A 17,764-nucleotide genomic window follows, 5' to 3' on the forward strand; every position below is an offset into this window, starting at 1 on the left:
GGGTTCAAAAGGCAAAGAAGTAGCATTAGCATTCTGTTCTGCTCTGCTCTGGTCAAGTTGAAACCTGATGATTTATTTCCCACTTGAGGTAGGAAATCTTCAGAGTTGGAGGGATTTTGCTGGCTCGGTTTTCTCTCTGTCTCCCTCATCTGTTCATCTATCCCTCAGCTTAAGGGGATGAGAAGATAAAGAAGAGGGTGAACTTGAGGATGAGCCCAAAAGGAGTACAATGTAGATGCTGACTCTACCCACTCAGACTTTCCTGGAGTGGAAGGACGCTCAGGGGAGACACAAGGCAGCCCTGGGAGAGGAAACACCATGGGTGAAGTCACCTGAAGAGTTAGCAAGTGTCTGCTCAGGCCTAATCTCCTCATGACTACCCCAGGACTTTTCTACCAACCACAATCTCTCAGGACTATGGAGAACGGGGAAAAAAAAGAAGCAATGTGTCTCACAGAAGGCATTTTGAGGGAACCATGAATGAATGAGTAGATGAATGCAATCAAAGAATGAGCATCTCTTTCGTTTCCTGCTTCTGGGTTTCCAAGACCTGCAACTCCAAAATCACCAAACTGGAACATTGCACTCACATTCCACATCCCCAGTCCTGAGGCAAGGAGAAGGCCCTGAGATATCCCAAGAGGAATGTTTTCCAGGAAATGCCAAACTGTAGGGTGTGTGTATAGCACATTCTGTAGCTCTAGACACAGAACCAGGAGAGTCAGAATTCAAAGGGGGCTGGACCAATGACAGCAATCTGCCCTTAAAGGAAGCTGGCTCAATCACCAGTTCTGTGCCACACCACACAGCCATGCATCCCAACGCCGTCACCAACCAGACCTCCTCATCCCGAAGGAGGAAAGCGTGCAGAGACATGCACGGCTTCCATACAAAAAGAAGCTGTTTGCATGCACATGTGCATGCGAACATGCACAATTGCCTTGGTACAAAAGTACTGCTTCTCAGACATCCACGGGTTTTCATCGCCAAGTTCTGCTGGCTGGCAGCTCAGTTTATTCCTCAGTGAGGGCTGTGATGCATCGGGCTAGCGCTTGGCTTCCAGTTTGATTTGTAATTCAAAGCAAGAATACATGGCTGGGGTCAGACAGCAAGGAGCCTGCAGGCTTAGAGGAGAGCCTTCTGGCTTCAACAGACAGTATAGGCCATGAAGATAGAAGTCCAGCCATTCCACAGGGCTTGGCTCCCAGACTGGATCCTTCCACTTCTGAGGAGCTGAGGAGAAGGCAGAGACAGAGCTAGTTTTAGGAACACTGCCTGGCCATGGGCAGAGCAAACGTTAAGTGCTTCCTGGTTTGATTTCCCAGGAAATCATGTCTCCTTTAAGTGCCAGCAAAAAGGCAGGTGTTACTGCCGCCTTGAAAGAATAGAGGGGAAAAATAGGCGTGCCATCTGGAGAGCACAAGGATGGCCGGGAAGGAAGGGAGGGGGGGAAGCCAAGTGCTATGAGGAGTGGACATGGGCTGGGGTAGAAGTGGACCTGATGGGCAGGATGGGCAGGTTCTGTGGCTCCAGACACAGAAGCAAGCCAGTCAGAACTCGAAGGGGCTTGAATCAATGGCTGTCACCTTCCTTCAAATGATTCAACCGAGATCAAAGTCAAACATCTCCAAAAGATCCTCAAAATGATGGTGGCCCAGGACAGATCTGGTTAGCCTTCTCCCTGCCTAGGCAGAATACACAGGATGGCATGCTTACCCACACACCGTTCAGGAAAAATATATAACCATGAATATGAATTTACCTTCAAAGTCTGTTTCAAAAGCTAAGGGACATCATCCAGGCCATGAGTTCAAGACCAAGTACCGGCACATACACGCAAAATGAAGAATAACATGTAAATATAGCTAGTCGTGGTTGTGATTGAGTTGTAACAATAGAGGTGGGAAAAGAGTGCTGCAGAGTTTTGGATCAGGAAGGGACAGAAATCGCGTACTGAGGGAGGCTGGTCTCAGGTGGATTTTTCAAAATGGCTTTGTTGAGATACAATTTACATACAACATCACCTTACGCATACAATTCAATGAGTTTTTACACGTGGATTGGATGACTGGCCCTACATTTGTGGTATGAAACTCTTACTCTAGTAAGTTCCTGCGTCCTTGTACAGTCTATCTGCAGCCCTCATCCCACCCTACCCCTCCAGCAGCCACTGAGCTGCTGTCACCACAGCTGTGTCATTTCTAGAATGGTATCCAAATAGAAGTATGTGTACAGCCTCTTGGGAGGGGGGCGGGGTTGAAAGAACTAAATAATTCCTCAGGCATTGTCAGGTGGCCCTCAGAGGAAACAGTCACACCTTACTGTGAGCTATGCCAGGAGCCTGAGTGCCATTAGTTTCATAGACAAGTGTCTCATGCAGGAAGCATGGAGGACCCTGAGAATGGGGACTGCCTCTGAGGAAGGACAGGGGCTCACTCTCATTTGTAGTCTTGGCCCTTCTAACTTCCTTCTCCCAGTCTTGGGCTGTTGAATTAAGCTCCTCCTTCAATGATTCCTGAATAAAAGACGCATCCCAATTTCAAGTCCTTGTGTGTATATGATAGAAGGGACGGGGTGTTGATTGAGTGAAATGGGAACGTTGAGCCCCTCCAAATGTGTAGGTAGGAGAGTGCTCTTTTCGGTAGCTTCTGCTCTGAACACAAGCCCCTCTCTCATGTCCACCTTGTGTCCAGTCTTTACAAACTCAGGGCCAGCATCAACTCAGATAGACTGAGCCAAAGGATGACGACTCGGGCCCCCCCTCTCTGTGTTTCCACCTCGTCTTTCTCAGTCTATTATTCACGTTGTTGACTAGTCCCTCTTCTGTGTCAGAGGTCAGTGAAGTTAGATGTCAAGGGACAGAAAGTAAATATTTTAGGCATCAGGCCACACGGTTTCTGTCACAAGCACTCAGCTCAACCACTGTGGCTAAAAGCAGCCATAACCACTGTGTCAACAAATAGGTGTGGCTACGTTCCAATAAAGTTTTATTTACAAAACCAGATGGTAGGCCATTAGACCCCCGCCGTCCCTAGCAATAAGTTCCTTGAGGTCAAGGCCTGTGTTATATTTCTTTTCATGTCTCTAACTTCCCACACAACCCCTGATGCATGGTGGACCCTACACTTAAAGGATGAAGACATCCATGCATACACAATAGTCATTCTGGGTTACTAAGATTCAACTGTGAAGTCTTTAGAGAGTGTGGAAATAAGGAGAGTTGACCAAAATAATAAAGATAATCCCCAAAGCTAAGTCACTAATTACAGAACCATCTGATTTGAGAGGAGAAAGCTCTCTTTCCTGGAGCTGTGAGTCAAAAGTTACAAATACATGTGGGGCTACAGAGAAAATACAAGCCACACTGCTTAGTAGGAAATTGTGGGGAAATGACCAGGGCTTGGTAAAAGTATGCCTTTTGCAATTTGGGGGACATACTTATGCTAAAATGAGAAATTACTGGTTATTTCTCAGAAATTTAAATTTAACCAAACATTCTTTATGTTAAAAAATGGGGGGGGTGGCTAGATATACTAAGGTATAGGCTTTTAAGGAATGCAGCCCTTCTCAACTTTCTTCCAGTAAGAGAGGCGTTGGCACCAGACAAGATGAGAGCCCATCTGCTTGCTGAATCACCTTTCTGCCAACCCCCTCCCATCACCCCAGGAAGAAGAGTCCCCAGAAATCCACTCATGGCAGTTCTGTTGCAATTGCAAATTTAATTAACAAGATGCTGACACACCATTTCAGAAAGGAAGAAGAAGAAGAAGAAGAAGAAGAAGAAGAAGAAGAAGAAGAAGAAGAAGAAGAAGAAGAAGAAGAAGAAGAAGAAAAAGAAGAAGAAGAAGAGGAGGAGGAGGAGGAGGAGGAGGAGGAGGAGGAGGAGGAGGAGGAAGAGAAGGAGGAGGAGGAGGAGGAGGGAGAGAAGGAGGAGGAAGTAGAAGAAGAAGAGGAAGAAGCAGCAGCGGCGGCAGTGTTGACATTACCACAAAGCTAATTAATTAATTTTCATTGTAACTAGTTATGACCAGCCTCTTGTGTTCCCTGGGGAAGGGTTTACATGGCCCAAGAATCTTGGAGCAGCAAAAGGACTGAGCAGGGTAGAGGTGGAAACCCCTGTCCTGTGGACATTGCTGAGTCCTCTGGCTCTGACATTTAGAAGCCCCCAGAGACCCGTGTTCTTTTTCTCCTGTGACTCATAGAAGAAAGTAAGCCTTCCCCATCCTCCCAAGCCAAATTCATGCCAGAAGAAGGAGGAGGAGGAGGAGGAAGAGGAGGAGGAGGAGGAGGAGGAGGAGGAGGAGGAGGAGGAGGAGGAAGAGGAAGGAGAGGAAGTGGCCCATAGAGGGACTTATATACAAACCTAATGTTCACAGCTGTCATTTGTCATGTGAGGGATGAAACGGCTAGATTTCTCCCCAGCCTGTATGACACCCCCTAGATATACCTTCTCTTTCTCCCTCTCCAAATGCCCCAGATAACAGCACAGACAGTAGGCCTTGCCTGAATGTCTATCAGGTAATGCCTGAGCATGAAGGGGAGACTTTCATGGGGTACAGAGTAGAACTTGGTCTGCAGGTGGACTGAGGTGATCCTTTGCTTTAGCAGGCCAATCACACACTGTCCAGTGGTGACCAAGGGCCCCTCCTCTGTGGATAGAGTGGAAGACACACTATATCAGCAGGTGTGCATGTTGTGTGTCAGTCCAAGTAAATCTATGTACACAGTTCTATTGAGAGTAACACCTCTGTAGCCGGTGAACACACTTAGTTCCCAGATCTGCTATAGGAAAAATCCAGAGCTGACACTCCTTAGAGGAATGGCCGATTTCAGAATTGGACCACAGAGAATAAGAAATGAGCTTGAACTATTGTATTGCTTCACAAATCAAGGAGATACTCAAAGATCTCTGTAAAGGATAAGTCAGTATGCTCAAAAGTGCTCCCCTTTCCAATCTGGGGTAATTTGAGCAATAAAACATACAACACACTGATTGTTTATGACAAGTAAGTACAACAGCCATCCATGGATCCATCTACTGATATAAATATGCTAGAAACTTAATGAGGAACAGAATAGTCATAGCCCCAAAGCAACGTCAAAACCCAACCCCCAAAAGTTCTTATTCATTACACAGAGTAAAGGATTGACCCTCCATGAGAAATGTGACCAGAGACAACTTTCCACAGACTCGGAGCTATAACCGCACATCAGGACAGAGGAACGTCGTATGATGTCTATCACCCTCTCCACCAAAGATGAACCATCTACATCTACTCTTTAAGGATTGTCAGACAAAGAAAACCTAAGAGATGGTCTACGAAGAGCTAGGTTGCAAGTTTCTGAAATTGCTGATGTCATGAAAGTCAAGGGGAGACAGAGACTTTTCATGCTTCAGGGGATGTGAAAAGACATGAAAAACATATGAGATAGGATGATTGTGATTTGAGGCCAGCTTAGCCAAAAGCTAGTGTGACCGCCTATCTGAAAAATATTCTAAAAGCAAAAGGATTGAGGGCATGATTCAAGTGATTCAGTGCTTGCCTACTAAGTTCAAGGCCCAGAGTTCAATTCTCAGTATCATGGGAGATGGGTAGGACACAGTGTAAGAGAGAATGAGTTCCACCTCTATTTTAAAAAAAAAGCACTACTGTAAAAATTGAAAAGACGTGATCTTCTTAGAGAGCAGAATGTCCCTAAAATGTCTGTGCAGACCTCTAGGTTGCCATTGCCAATGCCAAGTTTGGGTAGAATGGAAGCTAGGCCACTGGCAGAAACTCCACACAAATGTTTTCATAGCAATGGTCTGTCATGTTGTCAACTTAGTTTCAAATGTCTCATGCAAAAATAGTCTTTGCATGATATTTGCAATTTTTACAGAATGCCAAGGTGTTGAAAACAAAAACCCAACATTAAAAAAAGAAGACTTGGTAAGGCAACATGATACAGATGATATAGACACATCAAAATGGCATCATAGCAGCCAAGAGGGAGCTGGATACTCAGATTCTCTCAAGGCTTGGAGGCAGGTTATGATTGAACTGGAAACTCCATATTCAACTGTGAAACTACATCAGTGAGAGGGGGGGTGCAAGAGACACCTAGCACCTCTTTTCCTGCAGAGCTTGGACTCAATGGAAGTCCACCAAGAGGATTGTCTTGGTGAAAGCTTTATGTAGAGATACTTGTGCTCCAGGCACCGATCGACCCTTCCCTTTGCCAGCTGATTCTAGCCAAGACTTTGCTTCTATCTTCCCTCCAGGTTGCCTTGCTCAAACCACCCTGTCCACACAAGCAAAGTGGCTCTCAGTCTCTCCCACCTGCCCAGTCTGTCCTGTCAGCCCACTGGACAGAAGTAACAGTGACTTCACAGGAAGAGTTCCCTTTGGAGAGACCCAGTTTTTCCAAATTACAGACAAACTACTTTTTCTAAGAGGGTTACCAGAGGCACTCAAGGTCTTGCTGTCTGATCACTACATTTACTCTTTATAGGGTCACTGCTGGGGAAAGAAAAGAAGGAGGCCAGTGGCTACTGGATGGACTGGCTCTCCTCGGGTAGGCAGTGTGTGAAAAATGTGTGGTAAAATATGTCAACACATGAACTTGAAGACCACAAGTTGAACTGCTGCATCTATATGGAACACAGGTGTGTGCACATGTATACACACACACACACACACACACACACACACACACACACACACACACACACAAAGTCACAAAAACTCCTGAATATCTCATACAAACTTCTATCCATCCAATATGCACGACTGGCTAGATAAATAGTTTTCACTATACACACCACAATCCCCTTTCCCCTAGGTGAGGCTGGACAGGCAATAGATCCACCAGAGAAAGGAAGAGAGGCAGCCATCATGAAAGCTGTCTCAGTAACTTTCTCCATCAAAGTCACCCAGAGAGGGAACAATGTAAGCTGTGCATTGCAAACGCCAGAGGACCCACAAGCACAGTGCCAGGTGGGGACTAGTGCAGTGGCTCAGATCATGTTGTTACGTTGGCCCTGGGACCTAACTCCACGTTGAATCTGGACAATCAAACACGAAACTACCAGGCTCATTTTCTGCCTCCCACATTGCCAGGAACACAACAATCTTGTGGAATGCTTGAGTTTACTTAAAAGAGGGGGTGGTTGGGGGGGGGAAAGACCAGACCAAGCACTCCAGCAAATTTTATAGATAAACCTTAAGAAATAGGTCTACCTGCTTCCATGTCCTAAGGCATTGCTATATCAAAGAGCACTGTGGGGCTGGGAATGTGGCTTCGTGGTAGCGTGCTTGACTAGCATGCATGAGGCCTTAGGTTCAATTCCTCGATCCCACATAAACAAAAAAATACAAATCAAATTTAAAACATAAAAGAGCACAATGGCAATGATATAATGGAAACACAGAAACAAACCCCACATTCACACTTTGAGATTGGCCCATGATGCTGCTGCCAGCTACCTGTAAAAAAACACAAAAACAAACAAACAAAAAAAACAAATCAAAAGAAGTTGGAGAAATGATATCTATGAAATTTTAAAATAAAACAATTTAATTTAATAATGGCATGAAGCAAGAGTCTGAAATTAGATGGTCCCTGATTAAGATGGATTGATTTAGCAGCTGAAATGGGTCAGAAGACTCTGGGTGACTTTCTCTGAAATTCTTTCCAATTTTTCTCAATGTCAAAAAACAGCCACTATGACTTAAACCATCAAAATCCTATACTAAGTTCCTGTTTGGGGCTAGTTTTTACGATAGGGTCTTCCTTCCTGCCAAGTTGTACACCTGCACCAATAATCCATTGATTATGAGGCTTCTCCTCATTGCTGAAATCATAGGCATACACCACCTCAGCCTGCTGTCCTCTGTGGAGACAGAGTCTTGTAAACTTCTTTGCAGGCCAAGATGGCAGGCGTGCACCTGTGTACTCAGTGTTGAGTGGAAAAGAGGTCTTATAAGCTTATGTTTCGAGAGCTAGCCTCAAACTTCAGTCCTCCTGTTGTCTGCCTCTCACAGAGCTGTGCCCATCTCCAAGAAGAACTTTTTCAGCTGTTTTATCCAGAATTTCTTTTCTTCTGGATCCTAAATACCTCAGAACCTTGAGGCAGGACTATTACTAAATATAATGGGCTAGTACAAGTTGAACACAACAAGCCCAGTACTTGAAATATAACATGTGAATGTTAACAACAAAAATTCTTCGTGATAAAGGCTCATGTCTTGCCATCATGTTCCTATCCTACTTCTTGTCAAATTCTTAACCAACCTGCTGCATAGGGACAGAAGTCATGGTCCCTGTCTTACAGTTTCTCAGCTTCAATTTATTGACACCGATACCCAAGCCATCTATGAGGTTCTGGTGATTAAATCCCAGCTGCTCAGGAGACACTTGGTAATTGGTACAACCTCTCAGAGATACATGCCCTGGGCCCTGGATAGTTAGTTGTCCAAATAGGCAGGAATATGGATCAAGAACCTTTCCATAATTAATCAGCTCTTATATTCCAGTTACATGCAAGCACACTTAACCTCTGTCTCAATCAAAGCATTGTTTCCCTTGATTTGCATATAAGGAATTTGGATAGGTTTACAGACTTACCTAAGACTTCACAGCCAGTGGCAAAGCCAAGATTAAACCATTTGTGTTGCCTGCATTTCAGGGAAATATTGGTAAGAGACAAGGGCCCAATGAATTCTTGTCACAGTCATGGAAGCCTCAACACGCATCCTTTCGGAATGGATGGAGTTTTCCAGGACCTTGAATGGAAGAAAGATTCGGTTGGTGTTTTATAGCTCACTATAAAACAAAGTCGAAGTGAAAAGTGAAGCAGGTACATCTACCTTAGAAATGAAAACCTGAGAGACTTTTTAGACTTGTTGCATTGAGAAGGCCCTCTCCAGGCAAAAGGTATTACAATGAACTGTGAAGTGCTGCAAATAGCAACAGAGCTGGACGTGAGAAGGAAGAAGTCATGATCCGATAGCTCTTGTTGCTATGCAGGAAAAACATTGCCTCCTGGTTTCACACCACTCTGCCAAGTAGGAAAATTCCCCTCTGCATCCCTGTATCAAATTGAAATGCCAAATCCCAAGAGGGTACCCAGCAAGGTGGCCATGGGGGCCGGGCTTCAACTCAATAGGCTAACTACAAGAGAAGCAGCCATGGAGGGGAAGGTAGAGCCAGATGAAGTGACAGACTGAGGTCAGCCCTTTGTTGGTGTCATTTTGGGCAAGTCATGGATGCTCTTGTTGATGTTTCCATTTCTCTCTGAAAATGACTTGGTTGTCCCCCTCCTGTGCTGTTCACAAGCAGAGTTTCATAGGTTCTGGTCTGGACAAAGCAGGCAAGGAATCCTATAGTCCTCCTTTACTGTTTGTGCCTTTGGATTAGATGGTGTATATCAAGATGTCTACCTTTGGAGTTGGGTGGATCTTCCTTCCTCTCTAACTCAAGGGCCATCTCTTCTAGTTCTTGGCTTCTTTGTTCTCAGACTATCTTGTGGCATCTTTCCACACTTAAACCCCTACAACCATTTCAGGGGTGGCCAGTGTCCAGCAGGCACTAAAGCTTTCCAAGTCTTTGATCACGATTTGAATGTTGTTTTTTTAACGACCTGTGCTCCTCAGTAACGTGCTCCTCTGCTCACATCTGACACTGTCATCATTCAAAATCATCCCACCTCTGATATTTGGAAGCTCAAGGTGTCTGATACGTTCTCCTGTCTTTTCAGGTCTTTCTCTCCACCCATTCTCTTACCGCATCACAATCTCTGGACACTCCGGACTCCTACCTTTCCTTAGCGTGTGTGAGTTCTCTCTCAATATCATTTTCTCCCCTAACTAAGCCCATTTGGTCAGGGCTACTTCATGCCAATAACTCAAAATGATGCTACTTGTCTTCCCACTTAGAGCAGCCTCACTCCATATCCGTGTCGCTGTGGACCACTGAGAAATGGCCCTCAATATCCAAAGATAGAGCTGTGGGATGCCAACAACCCAGGGCTGTCAAAGCTCTTAGGGATCCTCCTACAGTATCTGTTCAATGCCATCCCTCGTTTTCCTCTGCCACAGAGCCAAAACTTTTCAGCCCCTCTGCCATCTTTCTCTGTCTCTGATATCTTGCTGTTTGGATTATGTTGTGTTGTTGTTAAAGCAGCATCGGGGAGAAAAGATTTGATTTGACCCCTGTTTCAGAGGTTTCCACCATGGTGGGAAGCACTGACAGAGCAGCTCACATCATGACAGCCAGGAAACTGAGGAAAGATTTAAAAGAAAAAAAAAAAGGAATAATTCCAAAGACAAGCCTCTAGTAGCCTACTTTCTCCTACTAGGCTCCACCTCCTGGAATTCTTAGCACTTCTCAAAAAAGGGCCATTAACTGGAAACCCGATGTTCAAGCCATGGTTGTGCAGCGGAAACTTCAAGCCATAACTCTGACTATTCCACGGAAGTAGGCAGTTAGGGCCTGTTTCTCACTTGGTTGATTGCAACAGCGGTAGGGCTGGTATTCTTACCATCCTCTCCCTCTTCCCCACCCCCCCCCCTCTGCTGTTGAGAAGTGGTCCACATGGTCCACAAACTATCACACACCTGGGAGACTTGTTTAGGAAAACGCTATCCTCTAGTTGTACCACAGTGGGTACAACACAGGACTTTGTCATTGATGCTTTACCCCTTCTTAGAAGGATACTAAGGTAGAAAAGCAGCCTCACCTGTCCTGCCTTTTGAGCCTTGAACAATATTCAAACATGCTCAGTGAAGGAGCAGGGCTTCCTAGCACTTCTCCAAGGAACTGCCTGGGGTGACATGGGGTTCTTGATTTCCTGGTTCTGAAGTCATTAGTCTGAAATATTTCCAGTTCATATTCCACCCCTGGCTCTCTGAATGTGTTCTCCCAAACTAAACTTTGATCCTTCTCTCCTAATAAGCTTCTGATTTATTTTTGCCTGGAAATTCTTCCTGCAGCTTCAGGCCTCCCTAGAATAACCCCTATGCAAGCACATGGATCCATTTTCACCACTATAACAAAAGGAAGAATGTCAACCTTTCAGGAATGTCACTGTCACATCTCAGTACATGGTTGGCACCGCCCAATACAGGAATGGTACCAAATGGGAAAACGTGAACAAAAGGAAACTTCAAGATGGATAAGTCAGACTACCATGTCCAAATAAAGCTACCATGTTGCTTGTTTATGTAGCATTCACAGAAGATTGAGTCTTTCTTCCAAGCTAATCTAACATACTCTGTCAAAGGAGATGATTGCCTCCCACCCAGAGCTCCTGAGCACATGAGCTCATCTGAAGTTTCTTGCCCTCTGTCACAAGCTGTGTTTCCTTGGGATGAGTTAAGTGGAAGGTGTGGCTGAGTCAGAGTGCAGGCCAGACCATCTCACCAGTTTGGACAGATGCCTCTCCTTTGGCTTTGATGGTAGATCTTAGGAAACATGGCTTCCACTGACTTGCTGGCAGCTTCTCCCTAAGCTTGCTGGTCCTTCATCCAACATACCTAAGTCTCTTGCTTCCCACATGTTCCAGGGTGTCCTGAACTAAACCTCTTTCATTCCCAGTTCCTCAAGCAAACAAAGGGTTACATTTTCCAGGACAAGGGAGGGCAGGCTACACAGATACAGGTGCTAACAGGGAGAGTGTGGGTTGGAATCTAGAAGGTTCTGTCACTGTTCCAAGGGCTTCTTTGGGTAAGGAGTGATCACACCGAATTTTTTTAACTAAAAGTCTCCAGGTGAAAAATCCTATAAATCTGGAAACTGCAGCTCAATGGAAATTTAATTAAATGAGTTAATATATGCAGTGTGCTTGAGACAACGCCTGGCACACGGTGGGTGAGCTATGCAAACACTTGGAAATGAGTAGGAATTTGGGGGAAAACATACATTTCAACATCCCAGCAGTCTATATATTCTACCATCCTTACAAACACTTGATATTTGGGCTCTGCTTTCAAAGTCACTGCTCTCTCTGCCATTTGATTTCTCTTTTCTCCTTCTTTCTCCATTCTCATTTCCTTCTTTTTCTCTCACCCCGAACACCTGGGCATTTGTCTACACTGGTGACTAACAATTCCTGTCAACCACTGGAAGCCTTTGCTTTAAAACTTTGTGTAGCTTATGCAAGTCATTCTTATCTCCCTGACACTGATTACATTGGTTTCTTGATAATAACCCTGTAGAATCAAGCTGTAATTACAGGAATGTACTGGAAAGCCCATGTGAGCATGAGTTTTTCTTTCCCTGATGCACTGGCAGGGACTTTGGTTGGATTTTCAAGGAAAATCATCTCTGAAAATCTCACAGAATGAGGATGAGAGTTATGAAAGCAGGTAAGACCGTGGTGGTTCTATGGCTAGGACCAGCCTCCCCTCCCCACTTCCACTCACTCTCCCAAGGTATCCAATTTTGCAGCCAATGAAAATGAAGACTCCTCCACTCTTCCCACACCAAACCATCTTTAGTGTCCTTCAGCACTGCTACTCAATGAGAACAGAGGGGATCCAAGAGGAGAAGGATGCTCTTCCCTTGTGTAAGTCTCCAAAGGGAACCTTAACATGGCTCAAGAATGTACAGGGCAATCACAAGCAGTTGGCCTTCAGTTTTGTAAATCCCATGAGGCCATGTTGGTCCAGGTTGTACTCAGCTGTGGTTGAGCTTCGGCCCAAGGCCCTCATTCACCAGGAGAAGGGAGTGATGGATGCCCCTCTCTTGAGACATGATGAAAGAGATGAGTCAGAAGTAGGAGGCGTGTTGGCTCCAGTTCCTGGCCCGGCGTGCCAGCAGCTGGATGGGGCCAAGGGAGAAGGAAGATTCTCTAAGGAAAATCTATCACTGTCTCAAACTGCTTTCTTTCTAACCTACTTATAGATTTCAGAAACATACTCAAAGACACAGTGGTCAAGTCCAGGGAGCCTCTGAGAACAAAGTAGTATTTAAAACCCCATCTCTAGAGAAGGTCACAGTCACAGATTCTGAGAGCTAAAACTCTAGTATGTGAACTGTAAGGGGACAGGATTCAACCCCAACACTCTGTCTCCTTCCTTTGAGACAGAAGACACAGAGGAGCTAGAGTAGAAAGAAACCCTGAGTGTCCGAAAGCAAAATAACAGAAATGATCTACAGCCCTGGGGAGTGTGGGATGCACAGACATTTTTAGTGGCACTGAGGTTTGCACTCAGAACTTTATGCATCCCATTCAGCCACATTCGAACATTTGGGCCTTGTCCTTATCAACCATTTCGGGCATAGGAGCATGCTTTTTTGACCTAGGCCAGCCTGGATTATGATCTTCCTATTAATGTTTGCCACCTAGCTGAGAAGATATACGTCACCACATTCCATTTTTCCTATTGAGATGGGGGTCTTATGGGCTTCGTTATTTATCCTGAGTTGGCCCAGAACCATAATCCTCCCCAACTCTACCTCCACAATAGCTAGGATTCTAGACATGAGCTGCCAGCATCTGGCATGGATGCACAGACTTTTGAGATCGGGCTGGACCCTAAAGATGGTGGTCCCTGACTTATCTTCTTTTCTCCATTGCATGTGGGGACACCCACTGCTATCCCCCATATCCTATCCTCTCACCCCTCTGGTGAGATGGACAAGCTTGTTCTCTGCACCACAGAAAAGAGCTTTGCAGAGCTGGGAAGAATGCTCCTGAACTCAACTCCCTCAGAGTCCTTAGCCCTCCCGCATTGCCAATAATCTACTGCCTGATTTAATTCCCATGCAACCCAGCAGGTACCTTTGATGACACGAGAGGCCTGCTACCTTTAATGAATACAATTGAAGTGATTCTGGTGTCTGTCTGACCTGGAATCTCATACCTGTTCTGTCACTTGCCACCTGTAAGGCTGGGAGCAAAATCACTTCTCTCTGTGCCTCAAGTCTCCTCCTTTACCGGTGGAGAGAAGGATAACACACCATGTTATTGCAGTGATTAAAATAAGAAAGCCTATGTAAAACATGGCATGTTTAATAAAAGGTGGCTCTTATCTATCACTTTACAAACACCTAACTCCTACTGTGGGATTGTATGTACAGGAGATAGCACGCTATTGTTATATCTTGCACATGGAGATGCTCATAAATGCTCACCCAGGAAGTTGCAACCAAGCAGGGGTGACTTAAGTCAGTGCCATCTTGCTTGCCCCTTTCTATACAAGCTGAACTCTGCACTGTCTGTGGACTCTGGATTCTCCATCTATACTCCAGGTGACCTACAAGGATACCTTGGCTCTTCTGTGACTTGAAGGGAATCTCCTCTAATTCATAAAGAAAAGAGAGATGGCCCTGCTAGAGGGGGGCCTCAGAACCAGAGGATTCTAATTATTATCCTGAAAGTTCTGGGAATTCCTAATCTCCATTGACCTGATTAAATCCTAGCTCTATATATTTAGCAAGGAAAGCTGAGCCTTCAGGTCCTTGGTCTGTAGCTGCTTTTGAAACTCAGCACCCAGGTTAAGAGTTAACCTCACTGAGCAGGGATTTCTCTGTAATCTGTACACATGCCTCCGGGATCAGGGTGGTGGGAGGTAGTGCTAGTCTGTGGCAGTTGCTCCAGCCCTTGGCTCACAGCCCATCAGGCTCCCCAAAGCCTTCTTGTTCAAGCTGATTTCAAGTTATTTGAGAACAACCCAGAACAAGACCATCATCCTAGAGCTTAGCCATGGCCCAAAGGAGACACACACCTCTCCATGAAGCTGTAGGATGGAAGCGCTGCCATCAAATAGCCACCAGAGAGACACATGAAGAGTTGGGGCTCAGCTGGAGACCAAATTGGGTTTGAGGAGGATGCAGAGGTGGGCAGAGATGAGCAGTCCCAGTGATAACCATATTCAAGAGGAGAGGGAGGGAAGGAGTGGGGGGGAGAGAGAGCGAGAAAGCGAGAGCGAGAGAGCGAGCGAGAGAGCGAGCGAGAGAGCGAGCGAGAGAGAGAGAGAGCGAGCGAGAGAGAGAGAGAGAGAGAGAGAGAGAGAGAGAGAGAGAGAGAGAGAGAGAGAGAGAGAGAGGTGGGAGGAAAAAGGAGAAATAGAGGAAAAAGAGAAGGTGGTTGGTTAGGACTTCTGACAAAAGCAACATTAGAGTCTTTATTGACTGGCCACATTCTTGTCTGATATTTCTAAATGTTTGGCACACAGCCCCCCCCCCCATCCAAAGAGCCCCAAATTCTAGGATGCTTCTTCTGGGTAGACTTAGGAAAGGATTGTCTAGGAGTCCAGCACTGTGAGAAACTTTTGGGGTACTTTCCCACACACATTTGTCTAGCACAAGGATTGCCTGCTAGTGGGCTAAATACAGCCCACCAATTGATTTTGTAAATGAAGTTCTGCCTCACCCATTTAGACACAGCCACACCCTCCTGTCTGTTTGTGTATGGTGGGTGGCAGCTTTTGCAATACAGTAGTGACATAGGATAATTGCAACAGAGCTGGTGTGACCCTCGCTCTTGGCCCTTTACAGAAAATATCTGCTAGGCCTTAGTGAATAAAAGTGTTTTTTCCCCACTTAATGCTAACTTATCACCTCCTGGGAGAGGTAACAATTGCTGAGGTGCGCCCACTCAAACTCAGAATTCTAAGTTGGAATGGGGGGAGGGGGATAAGGCTTGGATAAGGCCTACACAGCGTTTGGAAATGATTCCAAATGTCCTGCTGACTTCTTCCCAGTTGGAAAAGGGATGCACAGACTAAGACCTACTTCTGCAAGATCACCCAGCCATCCCTGTTCCAGCTGGTACCGCTGGTAACTGTGTCCCTCACACTCCAGAGCCCTGCTCTCGCCTGAGGAAGCCCTCATCCTACTTGTATCAGTGGTTTACCCACAGAAGCTGGCTCACAGCCACAGAGAACCTACTAGAAACCCACACTCCCAGAGCCATCCCAACACCAGGACTCTGGTTTACTTTCTAGGATTGAGGCCTCACTAAGCCTGACCAGGAGTAGAGAAACACCTCATTTCAAAAATGATGAAGGTTTTCCAGAAAAGTCATCTTAGAGACCGCTTGTAATACAAATTTGCAATAGAACTGCTCGAATGCCACCTCTTAGTTCCCGATCGGGAGAAATCATGCACAGTTGACACAATCGCTGTTAAAGCTGGCCTAGGTGTGTTCTTGCGTGTGAATGTTTATGCATGTACATTAGCGGGCTTGTGCAAGTGCACATGTGAGCAGACACATTAGGATGGATGGGTACATGCATGTGAACCTGGGGGTATAAGCATGTATGTAAGGGAGAGTGAGTGCATGTAAACATATGTGCACATGTAATTATGTGAATCTATATAAAGGCAAATGTGTTTGAGTGTGTAAATAAGTGTACGTGTGTCTGTGTGTACGTGAATGTTTGTATATGTGTGCACATGTGTGTGTGTGACCTTTACAAGCTAAGGAGAGCGCATGACTACTGACAACTTCTCACTAGCGGGTGTTTTTACCAAATACACAGTGAGAACCTGCTCTTGACAAGTTCTAGTCTTGCTGCTCGAAGGAAAGTATCATACAAATGGTCCCCACCCATAGAAACCAGCTCGTATGTGTGAAACCTTGGTCCTCAGCTGATGGTATTATTTGGGGGACCCATAGATAAGAGGCTTTGCTGGAAGAGCTCAGTTACTGGGGGTGTGGCCTTGGGTCTGGGTCTTGTCCCACCCCTTCCTGTTGTGGCTCCTCTCTGCTTCCAGTCCACTGTGAGATGATAAACCTCCTCTGATACAATGCTTTCACCACCACCATGATTTTTTCCCCCCAACCTCATGGAATCAGCCCTCTCTGAATCCCTGAAACTCAGGGAATGTAGGTGTTGACAGCACAGAGACAGAGACAAAAAACTAACGCCCATAACAGCATGTAAGTAAGTGGGCAGTACCTTCAGATGGTAGTGAGGGCTATATAAGGGATTATGCAGGCCCACCCGTGCCATGCCGACACAAACTAAACGCTGGTCACCATTCAAAAAAGGGATATCCTCCTCGCGGACACTCCTAGTATGAGTCTTTCTTCTCACCCTGACTAAAGTGCCTAAGGGAGATAACTTAAAGGAGGGAGGATTTCTGTTGTATGACAGTTTCAGTTGGCTTGAGCCTTATGGGTTTGGTCCCACAAGCTTGGGAAGAATATCATGGTGGTAGAAGTGGGTGGTTCACAATGAACAGGAAGCAGAGAGAAGCAGCAACAGGAAGGGGCTGGACAAGACAAATTCCTCAAAGCCACATCCCTAGCAATCTACTTCTTATAGCTAGGCTCCACCCTCTAAAGTTTTCAGAACTTCCCAAGAGAGCACTGCCAGCTGAGAACCAAGCATTCAAACAACAGCAAAAAAAAAAAAAGCCTTCGAGGACATTTTATATTCCAATCATCACATCCCTCTCGTAACCTCCAAAGGCTCATGGCCATCTCATAATGCAAAAGACTTTTAGCCCATCTCCAAGAGTCCCCAAAGTATAAGCAGTTCCAACACTGGTCAAAGTCCAAATGTCAGTCTCAGCTGAGACTCAAGGCAATTGCATAGCTGTAAGTCCCTATCAAATCAAGAAGAAAGTTATGTACTTCCAAGATACAAGAGCACAGAGCAAACACTCCCAGTTCCCAAAGGGAGGAATCTGACAATAGCCAGGAACAGACTAAAACAAGAGCAAAATCCAGAAGTGCAAACACGATATCCTGTAACTCCACATCTAGCCTCCAGGGCTCCATGGTGTCCTGATGTGAGCTCCATCCAGTGGTCTTGAACAGTGTCACTCC

At 45.6% G+C, this 17,764-nt stretch overlaps 1 long non-coding RNA gene across 1 annotated transcript in view; it reads right to left on the reverse strand.

Moving 5' to 3' along the window:
• The window catches only part of LOC150051343 (uncharacterized), a 33,487-nt gene extending 21,913 nt beyond the window's left edge, over window positions 1-11,574 (reverse strand). Inside the window, exons 1-2 of the long non-coding RNA XR_016538423.1 lie at window positions 11,404-11,574; window positions 8,608-8,765 (exon numbers count right to left, since the gene is read on the reverse strand). This is a non-coding gene — a long non-coding RNA (uncharacterized LOC150051343). The remainder of the gene's footprint in view (window positions 1-8,607; window positions 8,766-11,403) is intronic.
• Between the last annotated feature and the right edge of the window lie 6,190 nt (window positions 11,575-17,764).

Source organism: Megascapheus bottae, chromosome 17 (assembly GCF_031878675.1).
Source record: "Megascapheus bottae isolate mThoBot1 chromosome 17, mThoBot2.hap1, whole genome shotgun sequence".
NCBI classification, from domain to species: Eukaryota; Metazoa; Chordata; class Mammalia; order Rodentia; family Geomyidae; genus Megascapheus; species Megascapheus bottae.